The sequence below is a fragment of the Hemitrygon akajei genome, chromosome 17 (genome assembly GCF_048418815.1).
Source record: "Hemitrygon akajei chromosome 17, sHemAka1.3, whole genome shotgun sequence".
NCBI lineage: Eukaryota > Metazoa > Chordata > Chondrichthyes > Myliobatiformes > Dasyatidae > Hemitrygon > Hemitrygon akajei.
Window position 1 is genome coordinate 70,425,103 of NC_133140.1, and position 21,730 is coordinate 70,446,832.

The 21,730-nt window shown below is 40.3% G+C and overlaps 1 long non-coding RNA gene across 1 annotated transcript in view; it reads right to left on the minus strand.

Moving 5' to 3' along the window:
• LOC140741003 (uncharacterized) overlaps nt 1-5,758 on the minus strand; it is a 41,033-nt gene extending 35,275 nt beyond the window's left edge. Inside the window, exons 1-2 of the long non-coding RNA XR_012101982.1 lie at nt 5,665-5,758; nt 5,411-5,499 (exon numbers count right to left, since the gene is read on the minus strand). This is a non-coding gene — a long non-coding RNA (uncharacterized lncRNA). The remainder of the gene's footprint in view (nt 1-5,410; nt 5,500-5,664) is intronic.
• Nucleotides 5,759-21,730: the final 15,972 nt, after the last annotated feature.

Here is a 21,730-nt window from a genome sequence, read left to right on the forward strand (position 1 = left end):
AGATGTAGTGGAGTCTCACTGGGAAAGGCTCCCATGTTGTGTTTACATGATGGTTAAGTGCAGCAAAGACATGTCAATGTGGGAAACCTACTGTCTTTGTATTTTTCTTTCTTATTCGATTCGCTTGCAGCAATTGTTTAAAGGAAAGTGATAAAACATATTCAATTGCACTTAGATGATGCTCTTCCATCCAGATGCAAATACATTTAGTTGTCCAACTATGATCAACAATATTCATTCAATCTGAAGCAACGTTTAAGCTTTACCTTGGTTAAACTGTGCTTAGAATACTGCAAAAAGTTCAGAACTCCTTATTATAGTATTTGAGGAAATGCAAAGCAAGACATATAAGGATAATATTAGGATTAAATGGTAAAACTATATGAGATGACGAAACAGGCTGGAATATTTTCTATAAAGGGAAGAGTAAAAGGAGACCAGATACGGATTTTTAAAATGTTGAAAGATTTCCATTGGGGAGCACAGAAATAATATTCTATTTGTGAAGAGCCAAAAGAGCGCAATAAATATCAGATACTTACCAAGAAATATAATAAGGAATTTAAGGGAATCTTCTCTTCAGCAAGTAATAAGAATGTGAAACACTCCATGTGGAGAGTTTAAGGTGCAGAGCATAGGTACACTTAAGGGAAGATTGTTAAGTACACGAATGTGAAAGGATTATAAGGATATAGTGTTATGGTAGTTGAAGTTAAGTTCATGTGGAACATAGATTTTTTTTGACTGAATACTTTAAATTCCATGCACAATGGAACAAAATAAACTTCAGAATAACCTTTAAACTGTCCTGGAATGGTAGTAGGCACATACTGTAAACACCAATTGTAGTAGAAAATAGATTCAAGATTGTTTACTGTCATTCTTCAGAAAACGAGTGTAAAGGAGAATGGAATGATTGTTATTCCAGATCTGGACCAGCATAAAAATATATAATAAGCATAAAGAACACAATAAAAAACAAGAAAAAAACAAACTAACTTTAAGTATAGAAGTAACCTTATAAAACGCAGTGTGAAGTGACTATTATGTACCTAGACCAATTGTATCTAGCAAACTAGGCTTTGACACATGCTCAGTACAAAAGTTTGCAGCTCCCCCCTGGTGCTGCTGCTGCTGCTACTGATGTTTAAAACAGAGACCCATTAATATAATAATCACCACCACCTCATTTTAATGACCATCTAGTGCACTCATTTTTGTGCACTTGCAAATGCAGTTGTGTTCCTTCAAGGAAAGTCCAACTAGTCACAAAAGATGGTTGTAGAATCTAATAAACCTTCTAAAAGCTGAGCTGAGAAACTGTTAGATCGAGGACTATTTTAAAACTTTGATTTTTTTAGGCAATAGAAAAAGTGGACAGCTTATGCATTCGAAGAGCCAAATAGACTCTGCTCAGTAAAACTTAGTGAATTTATATTTCAGTTTATTCCATCAGCAATAACCTAAGAAAGATGATTATAATATATACAGAAAAGTGCACGTGGTTTGATTGTTACTGTTTACATTCAGTCAGCAATCAATCTTTGCCATATCCGCTTCCAAAACTAAGCAGCAGGTGTCAGTTTCTTTTGCATAAAGTGATTGAAATGAAATTTAAGATTTTAAAATATCCAGTAGAATAGATTACTGAAAAAGCAAACAGATTTTCACAGATTTAACTTTGTGTCCAGAAAGCGGGCAGTGTGGCTCCTTTATGGTAAGAGCAAAAGTGGGTAATGATTGAAAAGACAGAAGAAATGTAACCTAAACTTGAATATATATCTTTGGCACTGAGTTACTGTGGTGACGTAATTCTAAGGGATAATAAATCAGCCATGATGGAATAACGGAGCAGAAATGATGAGAAAAATGGATGAATTTTGTTCCTCTGTCTTATGGTCTAAGTCTTTATCAGCTCCGACATTAAGAGGGTAGACTAAAGACTGGGAGTAGTAAATTAATTTTCCTAGTCCAGCCAATATTGCACACAGTCTGCAGGCTCCAAGTGTCCAAGCTGAAGTGCGAGCAGCAGATTAATGTAAAACAGAACACCGACATAGAACTTGGGTGAGGGCTTGTCTTTTTATGAATTTTTTTTTCTTTCTGCCAAACAAAAATACTGAGGATGAATTACATCTGGCATCATATATCTCAAAGTTTAAAGTTCAAAGTAAATTTATTATCAAAGTATGTATACCATGCAGTATATAACCTTGTGATTCATCTTCTTGCAGGCTGCCATAAAACTAAGAAACACAATAGAATCAACAAAAAACCCTACAAAACAAAGACCAACAAATATCCAATGTGCAAGCTAAGCAAACAACAACAAAGTAAGCAAATGATACACGGGACATGAATGTGAGTCCACAGCCACAGAACCAGTTCAGCGCTGAGATGAGTGAGGCCAGTCCAGGAGCCCGATGGCTGCAGGCCGCAGCGGCAGAGTCTGCAATTCAGCGCCTAGGAACTGCTCCCAAAAATGGCGGTGTGGACCCAAGACTCCTGCACCACCCACCTGATGGTAGCAGGGAGAAGAGAGGAAGAAAGGCCAAACCCAGGCAGATCGGATGGGCTCAAGTCAGGCATCTTGGCTGAAACAGAGAAGTTATCTAAACATTTACATGGGTATCAATCATCTCGTTGCATGCAGCTCCGTTGAAGACTATAGAATCAAAGCTGGATAAGAGAGTTTAACTGGTTACCAATATTTATATATTTAACACTTTAGCATGGTGAACCTATACGTGATATTGAAAAGCCTTACCAGGTAGAGATTGCAGTCACATGCAATCCAGATTAAATAATAGTGGTAGGTTCCTGTTTTGTTTTTTAACTTCAAAACATTAAACTATTTCAAAGGAAGTCAAAGAAGTCTGAAATGTAAGTCTATCTTTTGTGTTTACTTTAAGCGAGGCACTCATATCACGTGATAGCATGGTGACAAATGCAATTTATGTATTTATACATATAACTTATAATGAATTATTGAAATAAACAAGAATGATTAATCAAACAATATATTTACAAGATCACTCAAATATTACTGAAATATTAAATACACAAGAGTTCCCTATCATGATCGACATCTGGACTGCCGTGACATCTATTAGCATATAGAGTCATAGAGTATTATAGCATAGAAACAGGCCCTTCAGCCCAACTAATCCATGCTGTCTAAGATGTACACCTACTCTAGTCCTGAATTCAGTCCATATCTCTCTAAACCTTTCCTATCCATGTACCTGCCCAATTGTCTTTTAAGTTCTGTCAATACGTCAACCACTTCTGCTGGCAGTGTATCCCCTATACAAGCCACCTTCTGGGGGGACCCTTCTGTTCCTATTAACTCTCACTCCTCTTACCTTAAAAATATGCCATCTGGTTCTGGATTCCCCACATTGGGGAAAATGTACAGCCAAGTCTGACTTATTTAGTTTTGAAGAGATGTAACTGATGATGTGGTGAAGTGGCAGCCTTGAGATTCTCGCCAGAAACAATGAGTGTCCCTTCACCACAACCAGCATATTTTTGGAGTATACTCATTGTTTATTTGTAGACAAATGAAGCAGCCAACAAGTACACAAAGCACAGTTCCACAAAACATAATTAGTTTTTCTCCTTCACTTACATGATAAGTGACAGAAGGGTGAATTTGGAACAGGGTCTGATGGAAATTCTGTTCTTTTTCAATTGGTAACACAACCCTATTACAGTCAGCAGAGCACGCAGGCATTTAACTGAATAAAACATTTGCATTAATGTGGCACTGTCTCAGTAATTGTCATGTTTGGGAATGGCAGAGAACCAAAACATTGACTGTTCATTCCCCTCCATAGAGACTCCAGCATTTTGTGTGTGCTGCTCTGGATTTCCAGCATCTGCAGAATCTCTTGCACTTAACATTTGGGGTAGACTATACGATGCAAATCTAACACATCTCTACAAGAATTTACATTAATTACTGAAACAGAATATTCTTCACACTTTTCTTATTTTCTTCACAATTTTTTTTATGGTAAACCAACTGTTAAGGTGTATTCTGGAGTTAGGGTCTATAGCAAATATTAATTTCAACAGCAGCCATTCTTCAGATTTGAATGTGGATTGCAGAATGAATTTAAAACACAGCTCAAAACAATGGTCTTCCTGGAGCTATAGGTTGGGGCCAATGATAAACAAAGAAACACTCCACTGAGACCTCAGATACCTGCATACGCATGAATGTGGCCTAGAGTCAGTAGGGATTCACATTCATTCTGGGTGTCTGGAGTGTGGGTGTGAAGAAGGAGGGTTGTGAAAAATATATGTAATTCAAAGGAAGCATTGTAGATACATTATAATTATAGAATTGTCCAGCTGCTACCTTTGATCTTGAACGTATAAAAGTATCATGTAACATTGGGCCGACCAGGTCACTTCTTCCAAGAATGTCGTGAACTATGAAGCCTTCTGCTCATTTTTGCTAAATAAACACTTCTATATCCACTAGCTTCAGTTTTTCTTCGATGACTTTGTTTGCGTCACTGCGCCATCAATATCCAATATTATTTGAACAGCATATATTTAAAACTTAGCCATCACTTCAAATTCATTGGCTGATTTAAACATTTGGTCTACGCATCCCCATAGCCATTTCATGTACTGTACTTTGAACATTAGTGACCTGTAGTCTAATTTTCATTCTTCTCTTGTTTTTATTTAAATTGAATAAAAAGTAAATTATTCTCTGTAAAGTTGTTTATACAACAGCACTCAAAAATATATTGCTATGGACAATATCCCTTCTTGATTTAGTTTTACTTCATCTAAGCATTTTTATCTATGGTATATTTTAGTCATTACAGCCTTATGTCAGATTAAGTTTGACTATCTGACATATCATTGATAAGTAATCAATAAAAAGATATATGTATTAATTATTAGTTCAGAGTCATTTTTTCCAATATTTGTTCTAATCCATAATGCTTATGCTTATGGACTGTTACCTGCTTATATACTGCTTGTCCCACTCCCAGCGGGGACGAGGTTACGCAGCATCCACACCAGGACCACTAGACTCAAAAGTAGATACATTACTTCACCCAAGCCAACTCCACTCACCCACCACCACTGTCTGTCTTAACAGTTACTAGTGCATTATGTTTCATGAGTGTTTTTATATTTATATTTATTGTGTTTCTGTTTTGTTTTTATAATGGTCTTTATGCTTACTGTTTTTATGCTCCATTGGATCTGGAATAACAATCATTTCATTCTCCTTTGCACTCATATACTGAAGAATGATAATAAACCATCTTGAAGGTTGAATCTTCAATCTTGCTTTGTTAAAACCATTGGCCTTTATGCTTCAAGACTGAAGCAGGATTAAGGGTTAAATCCTAAGAACCACCAGGTCAGTAAATCTTACCTTATAAGCTGTGACATTCTTCTTCTGCATGTACAGTATGTTCTCTATTTTAGAAGGCCTCTTCTTTAAAGGAATCCCTGGCTCCAGCTCTGTCATAATAAAAGATTGTCTTTCCATGAAAAAAGGCTCCTATTCATGATTGTTTGTCAGGAAAGTAAAAAAAATCAAATGGAAATTGTAGGCAATTGGAAGTAGATAGAGCTGGTCATAATGCCAATTCCACTCTTGAACTGAAACTGATTGCCAACACTCACCCTGCACGCGAGACCCCACACATCGCCAGAACCACTCACCAAAAGCATATCACACATAACTTAACATCTTGACCATTGGCTTCTCTTGCTCTAGGCATTCTGGTATTTAAAGTCCATCACAATACAAAGCAATACAAAAGTGACGATGGCAAGCTTGGCTCTGTTCTAATAGCAGAACAAATATTTATTTTATGACTCATCTCGTGACCTTTTATTTGAATGTTTAATGTAACTTGCTCTGTTTACAATAGACTAGGTAATTTTTCTTTCTCTTCCAACTTTAACAAGGGTTATGTAAACAGAACAGCCATAGACATGATAAACACCTGTTCAGAAAAAGAATTGTTTTGGATGAGCCACTTCCAGCGGCCTGTGGTTCACTGGCAGGGGATCAACTGAAAATTACTGCAGAATTCTGCATGGATAGTGTCAAAATTCAATTCCGCATAATTTTAGCATGTCTTTGTTCATTGTTGGCAGAAATCTTGGAGTGTTGCTTACCTGTTCTATGTCTTGCATGTTTGTATTCTTTGTTTGAAAGAATGGAATATCTCAGTGGCTGATTTTAGTTAACAAAGAAAATTTTCACTTTGAGCATTAAAATTTTCTTTAATGTTAATGTCCTTTCAGCTTCCAAAAGCAAGTGTCTCTTTATTGAAGACAGACAGGGGCGACCTTTTCATGTTCATGTTACCAGACAAGTTGGAGCACCAGTTCTTCAAGACCAGGGAGTGTAATGGTTGGTAAAAGGACAGATTGGATTTCTTTACCAAGATCTAAGGCCTGTCTTGTACCCAAGGTTTAAAGAAGGGAAAGGCCAAAATAACAAACACAAATCATACTTCTTTTTCCCAAGTTTAGAAGAGTGGGCAATTTATGAACCATGAATAACCATTTGCAGAGCTGTCACCCACAAACCAAACACCAATCCTGCATCCACCTTTAACCTGATGGGACCTGGTGCTCAAAAGAGACAGGAAAGTCAGCTATAGCTTGAAGACCTTTCATAGCTCCAACCATCTGTGAGACATTGGAGATCAGAGCTTTCTAATGTACATTGCTGATTGGAGGAAATGTTGAGGAGGAAAAGGGTTTGAGGAATGAAAGGCCACCTATGGTTCTACAGTCTGTTCCTAGAATTCATGGCAATGTCAATTTAGAAGCACGTTACGATGTTATGTTGTGCGGGTGTCTCTGTAGTTGGGCATCATCAATAGACATACTGGAAATGTGGCAGTGAGCTTGGGCTATCAACTTTCCTGCTCCTCATTTACATAACCAAATGTCCATGTTTACATCAACATGGTCCATTGTTCCATTCAAAATGTCTTGGAACTCCAGTACTGAGTTCTGGCAAGCTCAACATTATCTGCTTCTTTGACCACTGCATCTAAGGTACTATGTGATCTCAGCAGCCAGTTCTTTGGAGCAGCCTTAAAAAATAAGCTGCTGAAAGAACTTAGTGGGTCAAGCAGCATCTATGGAGCAAAGGGATGGTCACCATTTGGGTCTTGAGAGTCAAGAGGGAAGAGAGCCGATACATAGGTGTGAGAGGGAGGGTTGACAGCAAGTAGATAATTGGTAGAACCAGATAAGGGAGAGATGACTGTAAGATAGAATCAATTGGGAAGGGACAGGAAAACCAGGTGGATAGATATAATGGAACCAGGTGGGGGAGGGTAACCGATCTTGGTAATAGAACATAGAACATAGAATAGTACAGGCCCTTTGGCCCACAATGTTGTGCCGACCCTCAAACCCTGCCTCCCATATATCCCCCCCACCTTAAGTTCCTCCATATACCTATCTAGTAGTCTCTTAAATTTCACTAGTGTATCTGCCTCCACCACAGACTCAATGCACCATCCACTCTCTGAGTAAAAAACCTTCCTCTAATATCCCCCTTGAACTTCCCACCCCTTACCTTAAAGCCACGTCCTCTTGTATTGAGCAGTGGTGCCCTGGGGAAGAGGCTCTGCTGTCCACTCTATCTATTCCTCTTAATATCTTGTATACCTCTATCATGTCTCCTCTCATCCTCCTTCTCTCCAGAGAGTAAAGCCCTAGCTCCCTTAATCTCTGATCATAATGCATACTCTCTAAACCAGGCAGCATCCTGGTAAATCTCCTCTGTACCCTTTCCAATGCTTCTACATCCTTCCTAAAGTGAGGTGACCGGAACTGGACACAGTACTCCAAGTGTGGCCTGACCAGAGTTTTATAGAGCTGCATCATTACCTCGTGACTCTTAAACCCTTATCCCTCAACTTATGAAAGCTAACACCCCATAAGCTTTCTTAACTACCCTATCTACCTGTGAGGCAACTTTCAGGGATCTGTGGACATGTACCCCCAGTTCCCTGAGAAAGGAATGAATGAGAAAGGAGAACAACGTGAAGAAGTAGCCTGGTGGATATGTGGGAATGGAGGAGGAATACCAGGGGTTTGTTGCTACTTGAAGTTGGGAAATTATATTTTCATACCAAGTCTACACAGGTGAAATATGAGCTGTTGCTTTTCCTGATAGGATTTGGTGTTACTGTGGCAACGGAGAAGGTTAACATTTGACAGATTGGTGTGGGAATGGGAAGGGGGACTCAGTATGGATTGCAGCCAGCAGCTCAAGATCATCAGTGCAGACAGGTGCTCTGCGAAACAGTCACCTAGTCTGTACGTGGTCTCGTAGATACGGAGAAGGCCACTTCGCAAGTGTGATGTGCAAAGAACAGCTTAGAGGAAGTTCATCAGCTTCCACCTCTCAGCTACTGGCCTCTGTCTCGATACTCCCTCCTCCCCCCTACACCGTTGCTCCATCTGCCATCATCCTCTCTCACCAGCTTCTCATGCACCACCCTCTGTCTCATTCCCCTCTCCCTCTTTTATATACTGCCTATCCTCCCTCTACACATTCAGTCCTAATGCAGGATCTCGTACCTGAAACGTCAGAATCAGAATCAGGTTTAATATCACTGGCATACGTTGTGAAATTTATTGACTTTGCAGCAGCTGTACAATAACAATGGAGAAAAAAAACTGCGAATTTCAGTATGTGTGTATATATATTAATTAGTTAAATCAAATAAGTAGCGCAAAAATAGAATCTCAAAAGTAGTAAAGTATTATTCATGGGTTCAATGTCCATTCAGAAATCAGATGGCAGAGGGGAAGAAGCTGTTCCTGAATCATTGAGTGTGTGCCTTTAGGCTTCTGTACCTCCTTCCTGATGGTAGCGATGAAAATAAGGCATGACCTGGGTGATGGGGATCCTTAATGGTGGATGCTGCCTTTTTGAGGCATCTCTCCTAGAAGATGTCCTGGATACTACAGAGGCTAGTGCACATGATGGAGAAGACACTCACCATTCATTTGTTTCCACAGATGCTGCTTGACATGCTGAGTTCTTACAAAACTTTGGTTTGCTCTCAGTTCCATCATTTGCTGTCTCTTATGTCTCCTGGCTCTATGTATTATATTGATTACAATGCAACATCCCAAAACCAGGAAAGTTTATGAAAATATGCTAAAAGATAAATTTTAGAAAGTTTATTTATTTTATTTAGTGATATGCACAGTAGTAAGTCCTTAAGGCTCAACTGGTCTGTCGTCTACTTACACCCATGTGACCAATTAAAATACTAACCTGTACAGCTTTGGAAAATGGGAGGAAACCAGAGCACCCTGAGGAAACTCACGCAGTCCCGGGGAGAACATACAAACTCTTTACAGACAACGTTGGAAACGAACCTGGGTCACTGGCGCTGCAATAATGTTGCACCAACATTTATTTATTTATTGTTATTAAGTGCAATCGTGAACAATAGCCGGATCAGAAATGCTGATCAAGTCAACTAGTTCCCAAAAAGAACTCTGATAGGCCAATCAGATGGTTCACTGCTGCTCAGCGATAGAACATAAAAAAAATCATACGTACAATTAAGAAACATTAAAAAATAGTAGAAATACTGGAGTCATGACGATCATGATGAAGTCTGCTGGAGAGAGACATTTATACACATGCTGTCCTCCATAATTTAGAGACAATGAAGGATAAGCTTACAGGGTGACAAAACGTGACAGGAGCATTTGGAACAAAAGACTAATCCCTACCGGGAGAAAACAGCACCTGATCGTTCCGCACCGTTCTCCAGCAGTTTAAGGACTAAGTCCAGCTGGAACATAACTCACAAGTGCTCTTGAAAGTCAGGTATTAACCCTACCTGCCAACGACCAACAATGTGCATTACCAAGTAAAAATTACATCATGCCATTTCGTTAAAGTCTAATCTTGGCTTTAAAAATCATTATTACATCAAGAGCTTCCAACAATTGCCGTCCCACTTCTTTGAACTCATTTTTACAGCACTAGAGGAGGCTGTGCTCCTTATAAATGTACAAAAACATAAAAGGTGATTTTTTTTTCCCCTCCCTAAATAACTCTGAACTGGAAATACATTTAAGTAATCTATTAATTTGGACTTCCAGATAAGTAGCAAACACTGGGCCAATTAAAAGCTTTAATAAGAATAGGTCAAAGATCTGCCAAAAAATGAGTCTAAGACTAAGTGCTAATAAAAAAAAGCGGATGCTGTATGAATTACAACAGTTTCAGGGCTACTGGGTCCATGGGAACACTGGGCTGTTGAAGGCAACTGTCCAGGGTTATGCAGTGGAAGTTATAAAACCGTAGAATCCTTCTCATATATGTTCAATATACTCTTAGGGAGGCAGGGGGGGAAGTTCATGAGACCCATTCCCAGGATACAAAAGGAATTTTTCAGCTCCAGTTGGAACTTGATAATGTGCTCCATTTAAAAGCTCACCCCCATGAGCCAGAATGCCCTTCCTCATCTCATGATCAGCTTAACCTTTCTGTGATGCTATACAATGGTCATTAGGAAATGTGCTGTTCCTTTTACAAGCAGGATTTCCTGGCGACCAACCGCTTTAATTCAACTGACCATTCCTATTTTGAGATTTTGGTCTATGGCCTCTCTGTTGTCATGATGAGGACACTCTCAGGATGTAGGAGTAACACCTCATATTCTTTCTGGGTAGCTTCCAAACTGACAGCATGAACATCTATTTCTCCAACTTCTAGTAGTATCTTCCCACCCTCTCTTTTTCCATTCCCCATTCTGGCCCCCTTCTTACCACTTCACTTCCCCCTCACCTTCCTCTGGTGCCCCTCCTCCTTTCCTTTTCCCCAGGGAGCACTCTCCTCCAATCAGATTCCTTCTTCTTCAGCCCTTTACATTTTCCACCTATCACCAGCCTCACTTTCCTATCACCTTCCTCTGGCGCCCCTCCTCCTTTCCTTTTTCCCATGGTACACTCTCCTCCTATCAGATTCCTTCTTCAGCCCTTTTACTTTTTCAACCTATCACCTTCCAGCTTCTCACTTCATCCACCCTCCTGCACCCACCAACCTTCACCTCACCTGGATTCACCTGCAAATTGCCAGCTTGAAATCCTTCCCCTCACCCCCCCCCATCTTCTTATTCTGGCTTCTTCCCCCTTTCTTTCCAGTCCAGCTGAAGGGTCTGCTGAGCGTCTCCGGTGTTTTATGTGTGCCACCCTGGATTTCCAGAATTTGCCAAGACTCTTGTGTTCATGATTTGAGTGTGACCCTTTCACAGCCCACCTCATCGTCTTTGAAAGGAGCAAACATCAGCAGGGATGTTGAGGCTGGCTGCTGATTGGCTACTGGCCTGTGTAACCATCCAAACAGTTAGAGTTACCGCTAAGATGTGTCATAACAGATGGAATTGTGGTGTGCTTGCTTTGGCACTGCTGTGTAAGATATTCACATAAACTGTCAAATATCTGTAACAAATCCGCTGAAACTAATCATCAAAGAATCCCAAGTTATCTCCAGATCAAAATATAAAAATCTGTTTTTTTTGGAAAGCTTCTGACATGGCAGAAGACAGGGTACAGTATGGAGTGGTTACCTATTATGCTTGTTTTTTGAGGAACTACTCAGAATAGCTCTGTAAATCTCATAGCCCCTACTACTTAAACCAAGACCACCTTTGCCTGTCCATTTGAATAAAGCACCTTTCTGGATATTTACAACAAACTTTCCATGCTGTAACCAACATTTACAGTATATTTTCCAGGTAATTCAAGAAAAAAGGAGTGATTACAAGAGAAATAGACAAATAATTACTGATAAAACGAATATAGTGTCATTCACAAATTCAGGGTACTCCCAAACCAGTTTAGCACTAAAGAAATGCTGCTGAAGTCCAGGCACAGTTGTATGGCAGGAAACACAACAAATAGTTTGAATTAGAATCAGAATCAGGTTTATTATCAGTCTTACAGTACATAAAACAGTACAGAACAGTACAGGCCACTCAGCTACAATGTTGCAACGAGCTTTTAACTTACTCTAAGATCAATCCTTCAATGCCCTTCCATTTTTTTCCATCCATGTGCTTAAGAATCTCTTAAATATCCCTAATGCATCTGGCTGTACCACTATCCCTAGCTCTATGGACCCACCTTGTTCCAAGCACAAAAAAAGATTGTGTTGAAAACTTACCTCTGTCGTGCCCCCACTATACTTCCCTCCAATCACTTTAAAATTATTTCTGGCAGCGTGTTCTATGCACCCACTTTGTGCCAAACACACAAAAAAGATTGTGCTAAGTACCTACCTCCATCATGTCCCCTTATACCTTCCTTCAATCACTGCCCCCTTATATTAGCCATTTCTGCCCTCGAGAGAAATCTCTTGGCTGTCAATTCAATCTATGCTTCCTATCATCTTGTACACCTCTATCAAGTCAACGCGCGTACACCCTCACTCCAAAGAGGAAAGCTCTATCTTGCTCAACCTATCTTCAGAATACATCCTCTCTTATCCAAGCAGCATCCTGGTAAATCTCCTCCTCACCCTCTCTAAATCTTCCACATCCTTCCTATAATGAGGAAACCAGAACTGAACGCAATATTCTAAATGTAGTATAACCAGAGTTTTATAGAGCAACAACATTACCTCATGGCTCTTTAACAGAATACCCTAACTAATGAAGGCCAACACATCGTAGACCTTCTTAACAACCCTGTCAAATTCTATGACGTTATATAACATGAAATGTGTTGCTTTCTGGCAGCAGTGCAGTACAAAGACACAACATTACTATAAATTACAAAATAAATATATGATTCATAAAAAAAGGAACAATGAAGTAATGTTTGAGGATTCAGAAATCTGATTGTGGAGGAGAAGAAGCTGGTGTGAGTGGGAATTCAGGATCCTGTAGTTCCACATAAATTTTCCATTATTATACAAGAATAACCAGTCAATGAAAATAAAACAAAAATGAATAATCTGAAACTGAAATTGAGGGAAACACCCAACAGGTGAGGCAGCATCTCTGAAAAACAAACAGTTAATACTTCTGGTCCAAGAGCCTTCATTAAAGTAAGAGCAAGTTTTATTAATGTTGGGTGAACGATGACTACTCTATAATTCAGTGCACTGGGCTAACAAACCTGCTCACCTTCAAAATAATCTATAATAAATAATTAGGGTGACACAGTAGTGCCGAGGTTAGTGCAAAACTATTATATTGCCAATGACCCTGATTCAATTCCAACACTGTCTGTAATGAGTTTGTACTTTCCCCCAGCTGCTCTGGTTTCCTCCCACGTTCCAAAGACAAGTGGATTAGCAGGTTATGGATTGCCTGTAATTGGGCGGCATGGGATTATTTGGCTGGGACGGCCTCTTACTGTGTTGTATCTCTAAATAGTAAAAAATAATAATAATCTAAGGTGAGAACTGACGAGGTGCTGTCTTCCATTTCAGACATTAAAGCAGAGTTTGTCTTCTTTCTCGGATGTCAATCTAAGTTACTGTGCACATACTGAAAGGGGAGAAAATGAAATCGCAGCCAAGGAAACCTGTCACATCCCTCCCAAGGGCTTCACTTGCTGCTGCAAGCTTTCTGTATTTAAACTGAAGTAGTGCTTCGTCTACTTGGCCTTCTTCATCATTTGAAATGCCCTGCAATTACTGCTAATGTTGTAAATGACAAAACATACCTTAAGACTGCACCAATTGTGGGCAATCATAAGGCTTTAAAATATTAACAATAAATCTCTGGACAGCTTTATGAATCATGTGACTCTTTAGGTTATATTGTTAAACATAGTGTCCACTACTGAAATGCTTAAAAAATAAATTGTGATAAAGATCACTTTATTAATATTGTGAGTAAAATTCAGTTTTCACCTTTAATGTTTGGCTGGTGACCTGAGGTAAATTCTTCCTTTAATTAAATTCGAAAATGCTGTGTGATAATCTTGTATTTCTAATTTACAGGATTAATGCCAAGGCCACATTAATCCAACTTTTTTCCCAGGAACCGCCAAATTTCTGAGTGATATCCTGAACACTAGACTCCTGCTTTTAATATTCAGTAAACAAAACTTAAAATAACATCAAAGCAGTGAAAAAGTCAGAGCAAGCAGCTGCTATTGGTGGAAACAAGAAGTGTTAATGCAAGGGTGAGGTCATGTGTAGATGACACATCCAAAAGTCATAAATAGTTGATATTGTTAAGTCTTAATATACAACCACATACTATAAAATCATTGAATATAACATGCCAAGTTTTCACTACAGATCCAGGATCTTTACATAGCTTTCCCATCTTTAAAGTTAATGCTTGCCTGATCTTTCACCCCATTTTCCTAGTTTTTTCTCTCCCTCTCTCTCTTAATTGATTCATTCAATTAAATCAATAAAAGTATATTAAGTCATATTTTGGGATAATGGCTTTAACAAGGTAATGTTACTTAAGGGAACTATATAAAAACGAAAAAAAAAATTCCACTTCTCCACAGTAACCAACATTTGACATAAAACTGACTGTGAGGTCCTAGATCGTAACTTACATTAATCAGTTAGATCATTTACTAACATTTGTCCATTTGGATTTATTGCAGATTTTCAACATCACATCTCCAAATACAAATTAGTTTCTGTTTATTTTTCTTTCAATATATATTGAGTGCAATGGTATGAGTAGGATGGTTTCATTTGTAGATACATACAATTTCACTTCAAAGCTGCTGTGTTTATGTGCTGTTCATTTGCAATTCATTATATCAGGATGACTAGTGCAATTGCCTATATTTTTTTGTCTTAAAGGATGCAGAACTAACATGAACAAGATGGGTCATGTGCTTATCATATTGACTTGGTAACCGGATAGTTGGAATTAAAGCTAATAATTAATAAAGTAAAGTAAGTTTATTGAGTTGAACAGTGCACTGACAAGTAAAATCCGGAAGTGAAGGGAAGAGATCACTGCTCCCAGATCCCACTGGAATTCCTGAAGGAAGTGGGTTGGGACGTTATCAGTGCAATTTTTTTTTCAGGTACTGAGCAAGTACAGTATCCAGAAGCAGGTTCAACCTTGGCTTACATGGCTGAATTTGGTGATTACAGTGAAGGAAAAGGATTCAAAGGAAGACAAGGGAAGATGCAGGGAATGGGCTAAATGAACTTTGCTGACAATAAAACATCACGATGGGCTAACTGGTCTTTCTTTACATTAAAGTTCTGTTATTCCATGATTCAGGCACAGTGAAACCACAACATAAATGGTCCACAATTTGCAAAATATTGGCATTATATTAGTTTTTAATACTTTACAAAATCTTTACTGTTGCAGGCTGAAATAATATCAATACTTGCAATATTTGAGTTTGAGGGAGGGCTGAAAGTTTCTGTATAGAATGCAATACATGGAAATAGTTCAGACATTGTAACAAGTCAGGCAATATGGGTTCAATCTGACTAATACTGGGAAAAACATTAAAGTCAAATGGCTGAATAGGTAAAATTCAATTACAGAAGGGAAATTATGATCAAACTAGATTATGCCTTGCATATGTTTGCCAAATGTGGCCACACACACACACACTCACTCACACACACACACACACACACACACACACACTCACTCACTCACACACACACTCACTCACATACACACACACACACACACACACACACACACACACACACACACACACACACACACACACACACACACACACACACACGTGTGACAATATCGTCTGGAGAGGCATTACAGTAATCTGGTTGAATACTTTGCTATTCATACCAAAATATAGGCAGCAACCACACCTGCTTTCAGAAGCAAAGTGAAATTTGACCAAGGAATTTTCTTTTCCCATCACTGATCAAGCTAACTGCTAAATCCAAGGTCTGTGACAATTATTACAGATGCACTATATCTGGAAACAGTTAATTAAAAATTCATGAAGATGGATTACAGTGCTATTTTTCAATGAACAGCCACTCATCTTCATGATGCGATAAATGGAAAGCATATATAAAATGACATCATTTATGAAATACACAGGGCTTCATTTCTACTTCGTAAAATGAATATTGTCTTCATTCTGGAATAATTAATAACTCAAATACACAAATTTTTTAAAAGTTTGATAGAACATTTAAGAACATTAAGTTTTTTATTTACATAACACAATTCAGAATTTCACAATGTGCTGGTCACATTGAGTCTTCAGTAATATAATCACTGTGGTGTAGGAAGCACATCAAGCTCCCTCAAACAGGAAAGTGATAGTATTCAAGTATTTTTGCTTTTTGTACTTGGCTAGATTTATATTTAATATTCCACTGGCAGCCTGGCAATGACAGCATTACTCTGACATCATAAAGAAAAATGGCTGACAGTGGAGGAGAGATGGGTGGGGGGGGGGGAGCTCATTAACAGATCAAAGTGGCTCTCTTATGTCTGGATTGTACATTTTAATTAAGTGCAGCTCTCTGTCAGAAACTTCCCTTGGTCTAAAACTGATCTATAAGCAAGTAAATTAAACAAATATACAGAATGATTGAATGGATGCAGAAATTCAGCCTGGCCCATCGCATGTATCACACAGTCACATTCTGAGTGAACATTAATATCCCAGCACATAAATGCTGCACAAGGACGCAGTAACATAAAATTTTAAATGCTGGGCTAAATTCACCCAGAGAAATGATGTTCTGGACAACATTCACAAATTGCAGGAGGAACTCAGCAGGTCAGGCTGCATCTATGAACAGGAACAAAGAATCAATTCTTCAGACTGAGACCCTTCATCAAGACTGGGAAGGAAGTGGGAGAGAACCAGAATAAGAATGTGGTGGTGGAGGTGGCAAGGGAGGGGAGGACTACAAGCTAGAAGGTGAAAGGTGAAATAAGGTGAGGGAGAGGTTGGTGGGTGGGGAGGGGTTAATGAACTGAATGGGAGGTGATGGGTAGAAGAGGTAAAGGGCTGAAGAAGAAGGAATCTGTTAGGAAAAGGATAGTGGACAAGGACACCAGAGGAAGGTGATGGGCAGGTGAGGAGAAGAGAAGGGGTAAGAGGCATACAAGAATGGGAAATAGAAAAGGAGAGAAGGGGGATGGGCCCAAACCATAAATTAGAGAAATTGGTGTTCATGCTTTCCGGTTGGAGGCTACCCAGACAGAATATCCGTCTTCCATCCTGAGTGTAGCCTCATCGTGGCGGTGGAGGAGGCAATGAACCAACGTGTCTGAATGGGAATGAATTTTAGACATCCACTTTCTGACCATTGTCACTCTGCTGTCCATGGTCCTTGCCTGATCCCAGCCATCTCCATTAATACAGAAATGGATTCCAGATAACCTCATTGCTCATTACTATCGGGCCGTCTCTTGGGATCGAGGACAATCTGCTTTTACTCCAGTTCTGTATATTCTGAGGTGCCTGACGAGGCCATTCTGCGACCACTAGATCCTGCCTCGTATGAAGACACACCTGATGAGATGGTGGGTGCGTGCACTGTGAGCTCCTTCTGCTGCATACACTAGGTTCATAACAAAGAGGCTTGACCGTCAACGTCATTCTGAATGCTCCATCACTACTTTGAACGGCCATGGCCAAGGATTCCATTGAAGGCACCAGTGGTGAAATGGTTAAGGTTGATTAGGAAAATATGTTAAAAGAGTTGTCAGTGAATAGGCAGTGGATAATTCTTTACAAATAATCCATGATTTGTAAAAAAAAAAATAGATTCTTCAAGGCATCCATTTCCAGCAGAAAAAATGGCTAATATTTGACAGAAATTTAAGATAGCCCTGTAGCAAGGAAAGAGGTTTTTCAAGAAAGACTTAAAGGCCTGAAGACTGGAAATATTTTAGCATTAATGACAAAGAAATTAATAAAGAAAGGAAACATAGGTATGATATTTGTCGAAAGAGAATCTTTAAAAAAAGCTTCAATAGATAAATCAAAAGGAAACAAAAAATATTGGTGATGAAAGAAATTTGAATTAAAAATACAAACTACTGGAAAAACCAAACTACATATCATTCAAAATGTGAGAACTGCATACTTTTGTAGCCAATCTCCACCTCGCTCTCACCCCCACATCAGGCAACTCTGTGGACAATCTGCATTCCATTACAATCTTTCATTTGCCTGCTTCCCACTCCCACTCTAACCCTCTGTATTTTTTTCAGAAATCTTACCTGCTTCCCTCCTGCAAAGAAGCCATTCATTTTTGCTTTAGTTAAGGCTTATATAAGGACTTGCACCAAAAAAACACCACAGTGGTTTATTTATATATATTGGTTATCCCCATACTGCATCCTGCTAAGTGACAGATCATGGTATATAATACTTAATAAAATAATTTCCTGTAGTATTGTTTTATTTTGTGTCTTAAAAACATGAAGGTAAAGTGAACCCATCTCAATGTCAGTGGTTGTAAATTCTGTAGGTTTCCACTAATTGCATTAGCCTACATAGACACCCTCCCCCTCCAGAATTCACTAAAATTGGCATTGTGAGGCCGTCTGGAACTCAAACAAGCCATCCGCCTTTGGTCCTGTGTCCTATGAGTAAAGGAACAACAGGTGCCTCTGGCTCATCCAGAGGTGTGTGGACACACTCATGGTCGTGTCATGATGGCAGGAGCATGGTAGCAGAAGTCCTCGAAGTCTTGGTGGGCCAGGTTAAGGGGGTCTATCGGAACACATTCAGGTTTACTCCCCTTATCTATGATAAGTCTACTTTCTCCATTCCAAAATGCGGAACAGGCCATCTTAAGGTGGCCTATTGGTGTGCATCATGGCAGATGGCAGCAACCGAGGAAGAATGTAGGTCAAAAGGAACCCAAGAGTGCTGTATGCCTTGATGGGAGGTAGGAATTGAATTTACTGAAGAGGGTGGTATGCTGTTGAGAGGCTGGCCAGGCAGTAGTGGTAGATAGATAGATAGATAGATAGATAGATACTTTATTCATCCCCATGGGGAAATTCAACATTTTTTTCCAATGTCCCATACACTTGTTGTAGCAAAAACTCATTACATACAATACTTAACTCAGTAATAATATGATATGCATCTAAATCACTAACTCAAAAAGCATTAATAATAGCTTTAAAAAAAGTTCTTAAGTCCTGGCAGTTGAATTGTAAAGCCTAATGGCATTGGGGAGTATTGACCTCTTCATCCTGTCTGAGGAGCATTGCATCGACAGTAACCTGTCGCTGAAACTGCTTCTCTGTCTCTGGATGGTGCTATGTAGAGGATGTTCAGGGTTTTCCATAATTGACCGTAGCCTACTCAGCGCCCTTCGCTCAGCTACCGATGTTAAACTCTCCAGTACTTTGCCCACGACAGAGCCCGCCTTCCTTACCAGCTTATTAAGACGTGAGGCGTCCTTCTTCTTAATGCTTCCTCCCCAACACACCTGGCACTCATAATGGCTGCCCATATACCGGGTCAGCCACAGGCAACTGCAGGTCCTCTTTTGGAGCTGTTATCAGCTGCAACTGGACCTCCAGGAGATGATCATGCCAACACTCACCGTCAGGGAAGCCCTCATAGCTGCCTTTAATGAGCTGCGAAACTGCTCGCATAGGCCGTTGGACTGTGGGGGATACACCATGGTGTGACATAGCCTAATTTTGAGGTTCCAGGCCATCACAGCCCAGAGGTCTGATATGAATTGGGGACGGCGGCAGAGGAAATATCAGACGGGATGCCACACCGAACAACCCAGGTGCTGATGAACGGCTGTGCCACATCTGTGACCATTGTCGATGCTAGAGGAATGACCTCTGGTCACCTGGTGGTACAGTCCACCATGGTAAGAAGGTGCATGAAACCATAAGACTGGTAAAACGACCAATAAAGTCCACATTGACGTGGTCAAACTCTTGCTCAGAGACCTCAAGAGGTGCCAATAGTTAATTTGTGCCCGCTGGTGCTCCATGCAGACTGCAGTCCAATCACGCATGTCCTTTCTAAGGCCATGCCACACAAACTTCAGTGCAACCAGCTTCCGTGAGGCCTTCCGGCCCAGATGCGAGAAGCCATACGTGGAGTCAGAAACAGTCCAGCTCCGGTTTGTGGGCACTATGGGGCGAGGACGATCGATTGAACATAGCACAAGAGAGACACTCCAGCTTCCCCCAACTTAATGTCAGGAAACCGTAGGCCTGTTACCGCTGTTCAGTAAGCATGTACCTCTGCGTCAGCAGCTCAGTTGGCTGCCATGCTAGCATAGTCAGCCCCTACGTGTATGGCCTCAATGGTTGGCCGTGAGAGGCAATCAGCCATGGCATTATTTTTCCCCTTGACAGGCCGTATATCAGTTGTGAGCTCTGATATGTAAGCCAGTTGACATCACTGCCATGCAGACCAAAGGTCTGATATTTTGGCCATCTCGTGCACGAGGGGCTTGTGGCCAATGAATGCTGTGAAATGGCAACCCTCCAGAAGGAAACAAAAATTACGGACAGCCAGATAGAAGCCCAGAAGCTCACAGTCAAAAGTGCTGTACTTCCTTTTGGTGGGTGGGGGGGGTGGGGGTGAGTAGTTGGAGCTGCAGGCTGAAGAAGGCGAGTGGCTGCCACACACCTCTGATCAACGGTCCATGCACAGCACCTACAGCATTGTCTGAAGTGTCAGGAGTAATGGCTATAGGTGTGTTGGGGAGTGGGTGCACTAGTCAGGTTGTATTGGGAAGAGCTTGTTTGGTATCATCAGATTCCCTGGTCATGTCCACTAGTCTGTTTACAATATACATGAATGATTTAGATGAAGGGATTAAAAGTAACATTAGCAAATTTGCTGATGACACAAAGCTGGGTGGCAGTGTGAAATGTCAGGAGGAAGTTATGAGAATGCAGGGTGACTTGGACAGGTTGGGTGAGTGGGCAAATGTATGGCAGATGCAGTTTAATGTGGATAAATGTGAGGTTATCCACTTTGGTGGCAAGAATAGGAAGGCAGATTACTATCTAAATGGAGTCAAGTTAGGAAAAGGGGAAGTACAACGAGATCTAGGTGTTCTTGTACATCAGTCAATGAAAGCAAGCATGCAGGTACAGCAGGCAGTGAAGAAAGCTAATGGCATGCTGGCTTTTATAACAAGAGGAATTGAGTATAGGAGTAAAGAGGTCCTTCTGCAGCTGTACAGGGCCCTGGTGAGACCCCACCTGGAGTATTGTGTGCAGTTTTGGTCTCCAGATTTGAGGAAGGACATTCTTGCTATTGAGGGAGTGCAGCGTAGGTTCACAAGGTTAATTCCTGGAATGGCGGGACTGTCATATGTTGAAAGATTGGAGCGGCTGGGCTTGTATACACTGGAATTTAGAAGGATGAGAGGGGATCTGATTGAGACATATAAGATTATTAAGGGATTGGACACGCTGGAGGCAGGAAGCATGTTCCCGCTGATGGGTGAGTCCAGAACTAGAGGCCACAGTTTAAGAATAAGGGGTAGGCCATTTAGAACTGAGATGCGGAAAAATTTTTTCACCCAGAGAGTGGTGGATATGTGGAAAGCTCTGCCCCAGAAGGCAGTGGAGGCCAAGTCTCTAGATGCTTTCAAGAGAGAGTTAGATAGAGCTCTTATAGATAGCGGGGTCAAGGGATATGGGGAAAGGGCAGGAACGGGGTACTGATTGTGTATGATCAGCCATGATCACAGTGAATGGCGGTGCTGGCTAGAAGGGCCAAATGGCCTACT